Genomic DNA, 12,298 nt, shown 5'->3' on the forward strand with positions numbered 1-12,298 from the left:
TGTACTACTTCCCACATTACTTCCCTGCTGCCTTGCCCTGCATGATTGGAAGTGGGGGAGAAAAATAAGTATATGGAACTATATTCGTTCATTGTACTAAATCTAAAATCTAACTTTTAGAACACATTGTGAGTAGGTTTAATTCTGCCAGCTTCTAGAAGAGGGTACCAAAGCCCAGAGTGGTTAAGTGTTTTGCTAAGGTCACACAGCTAGTAAGATCCCAGACTAGGACCCCTGGCTCCAGTCTGATGCCCTCTCCTTATACTCAGCTTGCTCCCATCTAAGACGGAGGTGTCAGCAACTCCAAGTTAGAAAAACTCAGATTAAGACTAAAGTAATTTACAATCACTGAATAAACCTATTAAGGGCAAGATGCTCAGCTAGGCACTGAGAGATGCCAAAGACACTAGTTTCTGCCCTTGAAGAGCTAACAATATCGTTTTTTTCTTTTTTAAGTCACAAATGAATAAAGACTTAAATAACACTTGATCATTTAAAGCAATAAAAAGACATGATAGGACTTCTCTGGTGATGCAGTGGTTAAGAATCTGCCTGCCAATGCAGGGGACACGGGTTCGAACCCGGGCCCAGGGAAGATCCCACATGCCGTGGAGCAACTAAGCCCATGCGCCACAACTACTGAGCCTGTGCTCTAGAGCCCGCAAGCCACAACTACTGAGCCCATGTGCCACAACTACTGAACTCACGTGCCACAACTACTGAACCCATGTGCCACAACTACTGAAGCCCACGCGCCGAGAGCCCGTGCTCCGCAACAAGAGACCCCACAACAGTGAGAAGCCCGGGCACCACAACAAAGAGCAGCCCCCACTCGCGGCAGCTAGAGAAAGCCTGCGCGCAGCAATGAAGACCCAATGCAGCCAAAAAACACAGGACAGACACCTTTCTATATTTACAGAGAGAGAAAAGAGTGCACACTGCCTAGTTGAAGAATCCCTTCGATAGACGTTAAAAGAAGTAGCCAACTGGGTTTATCATCTAATCTCAGTCACATCCTGACCAACAAAACACACCAATAAGGGTCTGCAAATAAAAGCAATTTATTGGGTAGCAATTTTACGCTCACGAGCTTTTTGCTGACAAGTGTGAGATTTCCACTCAATTACCCTTGTAGGCTCAATCAATCCAGGCATTCCTGTCTGCCCAGGGTGAGGAAATCAACACAGCGACACAGATGCCATGGCTCACTCTCTGGAATTTGTCATCCTGACTCAACTCTGAGCTCCTCAGTGTCCTGCTTTGGTAAGATGAGGACAAAACCAGGTTCAACAAGCATTTACCACAAGGACCCAAGGACCAAGTATATTTAAGATCCCCACACAGAGGAAGCTCTCTTCCTCCACAACACCCTGCTGAGTCCCCACGGGGATGAACAAGCCAGTTGTTCTCCCGCTTTGAGAGGAACTTAGAAAAGGGGGTGCAGGTGAGGGCAGACCAGAACCCCCAGCCACAGAAACGAAAATTTGCACAGAAGAATGTCTGACCTTTGGAAACTGTTTTTAATCAGGGGTTCTTGGTCTTCACTGTCCATCAGAAACTTGTAGGGAACCTTTTAAAAATATTGATACCTGGGTTCCATGCCCTGAGATGATGAATCAAATTGGCCTAACGGGAGGGACCAGGCATTCAAATTTTAGGGCTGCCCAGGTGATTCAATCATACTGAGGGCTGAGAAACCGCTGTACACTCAACAGCAGGAACTTAAGATGAAATTAAGAGCTGGCAAGTTTAACAGATAATACACGCCAACAATTGTTTGAAGAAGGTAATTTCCAAGTATATTTAGGAAAGGCAGCACCAAGAGCCAGCCTGCAATCATTAAGAGGAAATCATGTCAAACTAGCCTCAAGTCTTCTCTTTGTAGGGTTTCAGAACAACTACCCAGTAGATAAGAGACCTCTGAACCCCCGACCTCTCCTGATACCTGTGTCAAGTTCACCCACTGCCCACGGTGTTCATTAGCAGATTGGCCATAACCTGGAGGACAGTCCCAGGACCCGTCCTTTCTCAAGTAAAGACAACAAAAGTTTTCAAAGCATTTTCTACAGGCAACAATGAGACGTTGAACTCTGATATCAACAAAATAAATGATCTTAAAACCAGAGAAAATAGAAGTTTGTATGGGGATGCACTGTGAAGTCAGTTGACCACGGGTCCAATACATCTCAACTGCATGCGTTGCTGATGACGCCCAAATCTTATCTCCAGCTCAGACTTCTCTGAGCCCTTGACTCATGACCTGCTCAACTTCCCCCAGGTGTACCAGGCATCTCAAACTTAACTCGGTCAAGACCAAACTCCTGGTCTTCTCCAACCCATTCCCCTTGCAGGCTTCAGCATTTCATTTAATGGTGACTCCATCCTTGCAGGTGCTCAGGCCAAATCCAGAGATAACCTTTGAAGTCACTTCCTCTCAAGTTCCACCATCAAAGCCAACCCCCTCTCCCACAGCTCCACCTTTAAATAAGCTCTTCCCTGAACCCAGCTACTCACCACTGCCACTCCTTCCATCCTGGTCAAAGCCACTATCATCTCTGGCCTGAACTACTGGGAAATCTCCTGCCAGTGTCCCCATTTCTGCCCATAACTTTCTTTAGTCGACTTCCAGTACAGCTGCCAGAAGTGATCTTACTAAATCCTGAGCAAATCATGTCACACCTCTTCTCAAAACTTTTCAGTAGACTCCATCCACGCAGAGTGAAGCCCAAGTCCTCCAATGGCCAACAGAGTCCCCATCATCTCTTGTCTTACACTTGTCCTTCCCCCTGAATGTGCACAGCTCACTCCATCACCTCCTCCAGGTCATCTCTCTGGAGTGTTGTCTTCTCTGTGAAGCTCCCGCTGGCCCCCCTAAAACTGTCACCTCCCTCCCCCACATACTCCTGATTCCTTTCCCCGTCTTATTATTCTCTCTTCTCAGCACTCATAACCATCTAACATACTATAGGTTACTTATTCACCTTTTCTCGAGCTTAAGTTACAAGAAGGCAGGGACTGTTACCTCTTTTGCTCACTACTATATCCCAAACATCTAGAACAGGGCAGCAAACATTTTCTGTAAAGAGCTAGATCATAAACATTTTAGGCTTTGCAGGTCACAGTCTCTGTTGCAACTTCGCATCTGTTGCAACATTCATGCTCATGAATGAGCATAGCTGTGTTTCAATAAAACTTCATTTACAAAAGCAGACAGTAGGCTGGATTTGACCTGTGGGTCATAGTTTGCCAACACGTGGTCTAGAACATAACCTGGAACACATCAAGCACGCAAATTATTTGTTAAATTGTCTAAGTAATTAGTTAAAACACTACCTCTGATCAGATCAAACCTGTCCAGTTCCAGATGGCACATGAGAATAAAGATGTTGATACTAAAGAGCATTCAGGGGCTTCCCTGGTGGCGCAGTGGTTAAGAATCCGTCTGCCAATGCAGGGGGCACGGGTTCGAGCCCTGGTCTGGGAAGATCCCACATGCGGTGGAGCAACTAAGCCCGTGTTCCACAACTACTGAGCCTGCGCTCTGGAGCCCATGAGTCACAACTACTGAGCCCACGTGCCACAACTAGTGAAGCCCGCACACCTAGAGCCCATGCTCCACAACAAGAGACGCCACCACAATGAGAAGCCTGCGCGCCACAACAAAGAGCAGCCCCCGCTCGCCGCAACCAGAGAAAGCCCACGCGCAGCAACGAAGACCCAGTGCAGCCAAAGATAGATAAATAAATAAATTTTTAAAAGAAACCTTACTAAAGAGCATTCAGTTCAACCAGATGGTAGAGGGCCTGAAAACCTTGCCACTTAAAAAGGCAGCATAGAGGGCTTCCCTGGTGGCGCAGTGGTTGAGAGTCCGCCTGCCGATGCAGGGGACACGGGTTCGTGCCCCGGTCCGGGAAGATCCCACATGCCGCGGATCAACTAAGTCCATGCGCCAAAACTACTGAGCCTACGCTCTGGAGCCCACGAGCCACAACTACTGAAGCCCGTGTGCCACAACTACTGAAGCCCACGCGCCTAGAGCCCGTGCTCCGCAACAAGAGAAGCCACCACGATGAGAAGCCCGCGCAGCGCAACGGAAGAGTAGACCCCACTCGCCACAACTAGAGAAAGCCTGCGCGCAGCAACGTAGACCCATTGCAGCCAAAAATAAATGAATTAATTTTTTTGAAAAAGGCAGCATGGAACCTGGAGACAGTTCTCTTTAAAGATTTAATGGGTCCGTAAAGCCCATCTCTGAATACCAGAAGGCCCCCATATGAAGATGGGGAGTCAAATTCCTGTGTTGACCAAAAACATAAAAGGAGACACAGATGGGTATCAATTGGTCAGAAAGAAAACTGGCTCAACAGACCACACTCTGTCATTTTAATATGAAGACATAAGAGCAGTACATTTCTCCATTGCACAATGTCTGGAAGAGGTTCCTGTATCCAGCATGGACTAGAAGCTCTCTCCCTTCCAACCCTCTGATCTCATAACACTGGAAGGAGGGCAGACAGGAGCTGGTTTCGGGAAAAGACCAGGTGGGGACTAGCCACATGAAGAGATCAGCACAGAAGTGGCCATGAAACCAAGGAAATGGAATGAGGAGCGACGTCAGAAACCACAGACGGGCTACTGACATCCGTCAGGAGTACAGGACGAGGGGAAAGGATCAGAGAAGTCTGCAAGCCAGCAGGGATGAAATAGGGGAGGGGTGTGACCTTGAAGAACCGCAAACACCACCAGACGGGAGAGAGGGGCATCCACACACTTCTTTCTATTCTCAGGACATACTACCTTCTGCAGAATTCTGTGTCCTGCGTGTGCCCGTCTCCTGACTGGGATGAGTCCCCTTCTTCTCTGTCCAACCGCTCCTCAAAACCCTGCATCAATCAGTACACACCTTCTTCATACCCTCCTGCAGCACACACCCATCTGGGAAATAGACCGTGTCCATTTACAAACGAAAACGTTAGCTTACAACTGCTAACAAGAAGGTGGCATGGCTATCTTTTAATATTTATTTACTGCTTGCTATCTGCCAGACACTAAATGTTTCACCAGTGTTTGGTTCATTTAATGCTCTCCACAACCCTGTGAGGTGTGTATGATGGTCAGGTAAGTTGCAGAGGTCAGATCTGTACCCAGGCAATCTGGCTTCAGATAGGGCACTGCTCCACTGTACCCGACCTGGATGAGGACTCAGTGTTGTATAAATGAGCCTCTGGCAATGGTGCTGGGAAAACAACATGGGCATCGGCCTGCTATCCCGCATCTATTCCCACAGCCCCGGTAACACAATGGCTCACTCAGCGGCAGCTGCCTTTCACCAGGCAGGACCCCAGGCCTGGCTCTGATGGCCCTGCAAAGGCAGGATAGCTATAAGATCGGCCTCAACTCATCACACAAGTCCAGCTGTGTAAGAAATGATGAAAGATGAGGCTCAGAAAGGAGATTCTGAAGGATCCTTGAAGGCCATGCTAAAGAATTACTCTTGAGAGCAGGAGGAAGGAGAGATTTCTAAGCAGGGGGACGGCATGGATTTGTTTTAGGGGAAAGGATGGTAAAAGGAAGACCCGTTGGGAAGACGTGAAGCCAAGACTGTTAGGTGAGGACGGAACAGGGGCTGGGAGGGACACAAGTTCCAGGAGGGTGGCATCTTTGTGGTCCCCTTTCCTGTGAATTCCACACATCCACACTTAGGAAACAGTTGCTGAATGAATGAATGACTCCAAAGGCATGTCTAAAGTTGAATCAACAGGATGTGATGTCAGCAGGTGAGGCTGAAGAAGTCGAGGGGAACTGACAGGTTGATGCCTTCAAAACTGGAGGAATAAGGATGCCAACAACCCACTCAGCAATTCGGGCAGCAGCATAACAAACAGAACGTAGGAAAACATGCTCCAGATGCATGCCTATGTAAAGAGCATATACAGTCACTAACATGAGTTTTAACTGTCAGCATATTCATTTATTATTCACCCAACCTGTGGGAGCTAAAGCCAGGCAGACAGGACAGTGAGTACTGCCAGCCTCCTGGGTGTGCTGAGGAGTCCCAGCTGGGACCTTCAGACCTCCCAGCTATGAGGCTCCTCTCTGGACCTGGATTTCCTCATTCATAGGATGCCTGCCTCACTGACTCAAAGGAATGTCTGAGGGTTAAATGAGACATTAAAAACAGGGACTGCCCTGGTGGCGCAGTGGTTAAGAATCCACCTGCCAACGCAGGAGACGCAGGTTCGATCCCTGGTCCGGGAAGATGCCACGTGCCACGGTGCAACTAAGCCCGTGCGCCACAACGAATGAGCCTGCGCCACAGCTACTGAAGCTCATGTGCCTAGAGCCCGGGCTCTGCAATAAGAGAAGCCACCACAATGAGAAGCCCACGCAAAGGAAGAGCAGCCCCCGCTCGCCGCAACTAGAGAAAGCCAGCGGGCAGCGACAATACCCAAAGCAGCCAAAAATAAATAAATAAAATTTTGAACAAAGTAAAAACAATGAGTAAGATTCTGAGCCCAGAGGAAGCATTCAATAGGTGTTAGTGGTTATGTGTATTGTTATCTAAATGGTTCCATCTCTGAGGACTAATTGCATGTAAGTGCTGTGAATAAACTTAAAACGCAGGTCCCTTCCACACCTACCAGAATCTGAATACCTTGAGGCAGGGAGGGAAACAGCCCTGCATCTGCATTTTTAACAGCACATCAGAAAATACTGCTGAAAATGGGAAAACATGAGTTAACATCTGAAGGAAGTATTCAGTTTACCCCCTGCCATTTTCAGTTATCCCTGGGTATTTACCTAACATAAAGAGATCTTAAAAGGAATAATCTTTGAACGGACCTAAAAGTTACCTTCCTGTCTTCAGGCATCCCCTGGCCCCAACAAGCCGAGGCCATAACTCTGGACTGGGTCAGTTGCATTAGGATCATCTCCAGCCTCCCAATTTTAAGCCAGGGGAGGCTGAGATTCACTTGCATGTAGCTACATAGAACTGCAGGGCCGAAGATAAGACCTGAGTCCATCCAAACCTAAGTCCAGACCTTCCCACTGCATTACAGGTATTCACCTTCATTTTATCCATGGTGGACACAGAAACACAGAAAACTCTTACAAGGGCTTATCTCACAGAAAGAGGAAACATGGAAACAGCCTCATGGTAAGAGGGACAGGGTTCCCTGGATCCATCAAAAAGTTACAGGCAAGATTTAGGATGAAGGTGTTCCACACCCCACATAGCAGACATAGCCTGCGAGACAGACAGGGAAGGGTAAAAAAATTAACAAACAGAAACCTCAATTAAATAGTTGGGACACCAGGAGGGGGAGCTCTCACACCTGCAAAAATATCAGAGCCCAAAGGCAAGCAGACAGACTCCTCTTCTTTCCTGCCAAGGACTCAGCCAATGAAAAGCCATGGGGCTTCCTGGTGGCACAGTGGTTAAGAATCCGCCTGCCAACACAGGGCACACAGGTTCGAGCCCTGGTCCAGGAAGATCCCACATGCCGCGGAGCAACTAAGCCCGTGTGCCACAACTACTGAACCTGTGCTCTAGAGCCCACGAGCCACAACTGAGCTCACGTGCTGCAACCACTGAAGCCCACGCGCCGAGAGCCCGTGCTCCGCAACAAGGGAAGCCACCGTAATGAGAAGCCTGCACGCTGCAATGAAGAGTAGCCCCCGCTCGCCGCAACTAGAGAAAGCCCGCGCACAGCAACAAAGACCCAACGCAGCCAAAAGAAATAAATTTATTCTTAAAAAAGGAGAAAGAAAAGCCATGGACTCTGCTTACGACAACAGCCCTCGCAACTCTCTTTTCCCCTCTCTAAGAGTTCTCCTTCCCCTGCCCTTTGGAGACGTACACATGGCTCGCCACGGCTGCAGACCCTGAATTGCAACTCTCTGCTAATCCCAAATAAACCCATATTTGTTGGAGAAATATCTGACAGTCTGTTTCAGATCAACAAAGGGAAGGGAGTCAACACATTGGGGGACCCCTGGAAGACTCAGAAAGGCAAATTATTCACGTGACACATCTGCACGGACACTAGTTGATACCTCTCAGGCAGAGCAGATGACTATAGAGACCCCCAAAATCAAGAACATACTATAGGAAGGAGACTTAAATTTGGTACACTGTGCATTCCACTGGAAGGACTTGGCAGTAAATTTTAATACACCTTTAGGGTGTTCTTCATCTTCCACGGTACTGCAGTTATTGTATAAAATTGCCAGAACTAATCAAACTAGACACCTAAGAAAGGGGAACAAACCAAAGTCGGAGAAAGAGGCCTGGGAAGCTCACCCAGCCTGCATCTACAGCATTTGGAGAAAATGGTGCAAAGAACCCTAGTTTGGAATTATACATTTCTGTGCATTCATGATCAGTATTTACTGAGGGCCTGACAGGACCAACCTCCCTAAACATCTCAGCACTCAGCCAGCCAGTTCACATCCCCCATCATGCCATCAGCTTCTCTGACAAGTCTCCAGAGTCTGTCTGGACACCAGGGGCAGTTTCCACCACAGCACTCCCTTTGCAAGGTGACAGTTCACCAGCTGAGACGTGGTCAGCGTCGGGGGAGCTACAATTTAACCACTCCCTGATGGGCCAAGTGCATCTGGCCAAAGACCCTACTCAACCCTCATCTCTGGAGACAGTTCCCACACTAACCCCCAAACTGCTGGCCCCTGGGACGAGGGTGGGAGAGAAGTACAGAGCACACCCCAGAGGCCTGCTGTGCAGGACAGCGGGAACATGACCAGGAAGAGTCTCAGCAGACTGGACACGGTTCATAATTTATGCCACTTATTTCCAATAATGGGGATGAGCAAGAATTATTCAATAAACCATGATAGGAAGATGGGCTGTTTCAGAAAAAATGGGGCCTATCTTATATCTAACACTAAGAGAAATTCTAGCTGGCTTTATTGTTAGAAATGAAACAAGAAGTAACGTAAAATGCTTACAGAGATTTAGATGATGCTGGGATTTAGAAAAGGTATTACAAAAGCAACAGGAGAAACCAAAAAGAAAAGCTTGATATACTTAACGATATATAATTTAAAACCTCTAAGCTAAATTAAGAGAAATGAAAATCTGGAAAATTATAAGCACTATTACAAGTTATTTCAAAAATATAAATACCTCATAGGAAAAAAATCTATTAATACACAATTCAAAAAAATACAAATAAATGGTCAATAGACACCAAAAAAAGGTTCCATTTCTGCAAATCAAATAAATTCAAATTAAAACGGTTTGATATTGGGGGACTTCCCTGGCGGTCCAGTGGTTAACACTCCACGCTTCCAATGCAGGGGGCCCGGGTTCCATCGCTGGTCCGGGAACTAAAATCCCCCATGCCTCGTGGCGCAGCCAAAAAAAAACAAAACAAACAAAAAACGAGTTTGATATTATTTTTAACTTTAGACCTAGAAAAATGTAATTCATGTACTCAAAGCTGACAATGAAATGAGCTCACAAACAGCTATTAAGAGGGCAAATTGGCCCAAACCTGATGGAAAACAATGTAGCCTTTCACTGGTTATTTCACTTCTGAGAATATAGAAAAAGGAAAGATGCACCAAAATACAAGGTCGTGGATACACATCACATCATAATTAGCAATATAACTGTGCTGGACAAAAGGGAAAGACTGCTTAAACTGCGATTAAATACCATGTTTTAATACCATGCTTATTTAATGCCGTAAGTAAATGTTAACCATAGAAAATTAAGACGGGTTCAGGATTCAAAACGATTTCCTTTTATAGAAAAGACAAATGTGGGCACGAGGTGTGCATAAAGATTTCTAGGGGAAAGACTAAGAAACGACCAAATATCAGCAAGTGTGCTTGGCTAACAGAAACACACCCCTATTCTTTTCGTCTTGCTCTATAGTTTTAAATTTCTTACAGAAATAGAAAAATATATATTCTTTCCTAAAATCCACAAAAATTATCAATAGCCATAGTGTATGACTCCTTAGATCCTATGTGCGTAGCCCGTGCTGTGGAAACACTAAACCCCAGATGAAATTTAAGAAGCACATACCCAATGAGAAGATGAAAACTTGACTTTCCTCTACAAGGTGGGCCTTCTCTCTGGGCGGAACTTCCTGGCTGGGCTCATTTCAGCTTTCCCGTGACAGCCAAGTTGGGGACACAAGGAAATCACTAAGGTACCTCAGACTTTGAATACAGGATGGCAATCATGGTCAACAACTAACTTCGCAAAGTCTGGACCCCGCCCCCCTTCTTTCTTATTTTGGCCGCGTGGCATACGGGATCTTAGTTCCTGGACCAGGGATCATACCCGTGCCCCTTGCAGTGGAAAAGTGGGGTCTTAACCACTGGACCGCCAGGGAAGTCCTGGACCCCTTTTTAAAAGTTAATACTTAAGTAACAGTGCCAGCGGGAGAAGTGACTTAAAGCTGTAGCCAGCACCAACGTTCCATCAGAATCACCTGGAGTGCTTACGCAAGAGGGAAGAGATATGGGAACATATGTATATGTATAACTGATTCACTTTGTTATAAAGCAGAAACTAACACACCATTGTAAAGCAATTATACTCCAATAAAGATGTTTAAAAAAAAAGAATCACCTGGTGTGCTTGTTTTAAACCCCATCCCAAGAGTTTCTAGTTTTACAGAACTGGCCTAGAATGAGTGCAGGGGAATTTGCATTTCTAACAAATGCCCAGGTGATGAGGATGCTAAGAACCATACTTTGAGAACAGCCACCCTTTAGCTTGGTTATAGAGATGTATCACATACCATGACCTCCAACAGCTGCTAAGAACTTCCCTTGAGAAACTCCTGCCGACGAGAACAAAGATGTGTTTGCAATCGCCTTCTCTGTGTGTTTACCAACGAGTATACAAACAGAAGCAGCTCAGAACTGCAGTTACATACACAGGGAACACAGGCTCAGAAGCCAGACTGCCTGGTTAACGGCCCCTCTCCACCACTTACTAGCTGTGTGATGGTAGACAACTTATTCAAACTCTCTGCTTTGGTGCCTTCAGCTGTAAAATAAGAGAGATAATAGGTCCTTGCCCTCCAGCAGGAAAACTGGAAATGGGTGCCTACCAAAATCAATGGGAAGTCCTCACCTTCCCATTTCCATTCGCATACATTTTCAAAGTCCACCAACAGAATGGGCTTTGGAGAGTTCCTTGCCCTGCCTGAAGTTACTGTAACCACACCCATGTTTCTTCTTCTAGGACCCTCTTGATCCTGAAAGGCCACCAAATGGCCAAGAGACGTAGCTACACAAACTGAAAACACCGACATCAAAACAAACATAGGAGCTCCCATCCCCGGGGCATCCCCTAGGATGTCCCATTAAAAACAGGAAATAGAATATATGGGAAAGATGAATGGGTTAGGGTCCTGAAACAAAAGATCTAACAATCAAGCAAGTGTGACTAAAGCCCAAAGGTTGACGTTAGTAGTGCCAGCTACTAGATGGAAAACTTCAGTTAAGAGCTTCTCTCTGAAGCATTTTTCATTGGTGTTTCCTCTCAACTCAAGGACTCTTCAGTGGTTTCAAGACCATGGGACTCCTGGGCAGACCACCTGCACCAAGACCACAGAACACTTCTCTGAAGGCTAGAGACCTGGGTAAGACCCCACCCCCAGAGTGGTCCTCAAAGGTGAAAGTGGAAAGATTCCCAATAGGGAAAGGGCTGGTCAAATACACACTCCAGTCGTGGCTGTGAGTCCCAGGCAAAAGCAAAACGTGTTCTCCAATAGTGTCCCCGTTCATTAAATACAAATTAAGAGTGTTTTTTAATCCACTAGAAATTTGCCTTAACTACGTACCAGGACACTGAGAGACGCACACGGAGAGAGGGAGGGAGGGAGACAGGGTCACAGACACAGAGGGAGCCCGGAGGAGTTGGAACGCTGCTGTCATATAAGACATAAGGAATATGGTGAAAGGTGGGGACATTATTGGAAGACGGCGACTGGTCCAGGGCACTAGTCACATAAAGGAAGCTGTTCATAAGCTGCTTGCTTATGAAAAAAAGAAACAAGGGCGCAGTTCAGAGGTGGAGTCGGGGGCTGGGGAGGGTGCAGTCCCTCCTCCCGCTGGCGGCCAGTTCCCAGCGGGTAGCCTAGGGTCTCAGCCTCCCCGCCTCCTGCTCCCGCCGCTCCCGGGAACTGGAAGCCGGCGCGGCGGCGAGCAGAAAGGCAGGGACACCAGGTGCCGCCGCCGCCAGGTCCCAATCGCCGGCCCTGTCCTCCGCCGCCGCGCGCAGGCGGGTACCAGGCGGCTAGTGGCGGGG

The 12,298-nt window shown here is 47.1% G+C and overlaps 1 protein-coding gene across 5 annotated transcripts in view; it reads right to left on the reverse strand.

Annotated features, from left to right (window-relative positions):
* The window catches only part of ABCC4 (ATP binding cassette subfamily C member 4 (PEL blood group)), a 215,403-nt gene that overhangs the window by 202,744 nt on the left and 361 nt on the right, over positions 1-12,298 (reverse strand). The window contains exon 1 of one of the 5 annotated variants that reach the window (XM_024755280.1): positions 10,058-10,197. The exons of the other annotated variants lie outside the window; for them this stretch is intronic. The gene's annotated coding sequence lies outside the window, so the exon portion shown is untranslated. Of the gene's footprint in view, positions 1-10,057; positions 10,198-12,298 lie in introns of those variants that run through there. 5 annotated transcript variants of the gene reach the window in all.

This window comes from Neophocaena asiaeorientalis, unplaced genomic scaffold (assembly GCF_003031525.2).
Source record: "Neophocaena asiaeorientalis asiaeorientalis breed wild unplaced genomic scaffold, Neophocaena_asiaeorientalis_V1.1 scaffold141, whole genome shotgun sequence".
Taxonomy (NCBI): domain Eukaryota; kingdom Metazoa; phylum Chordata; class Mammalia; order Artiodactyla; family Phocoenidae; genus Neophocaena; species Neophocaena asiaeorientalis.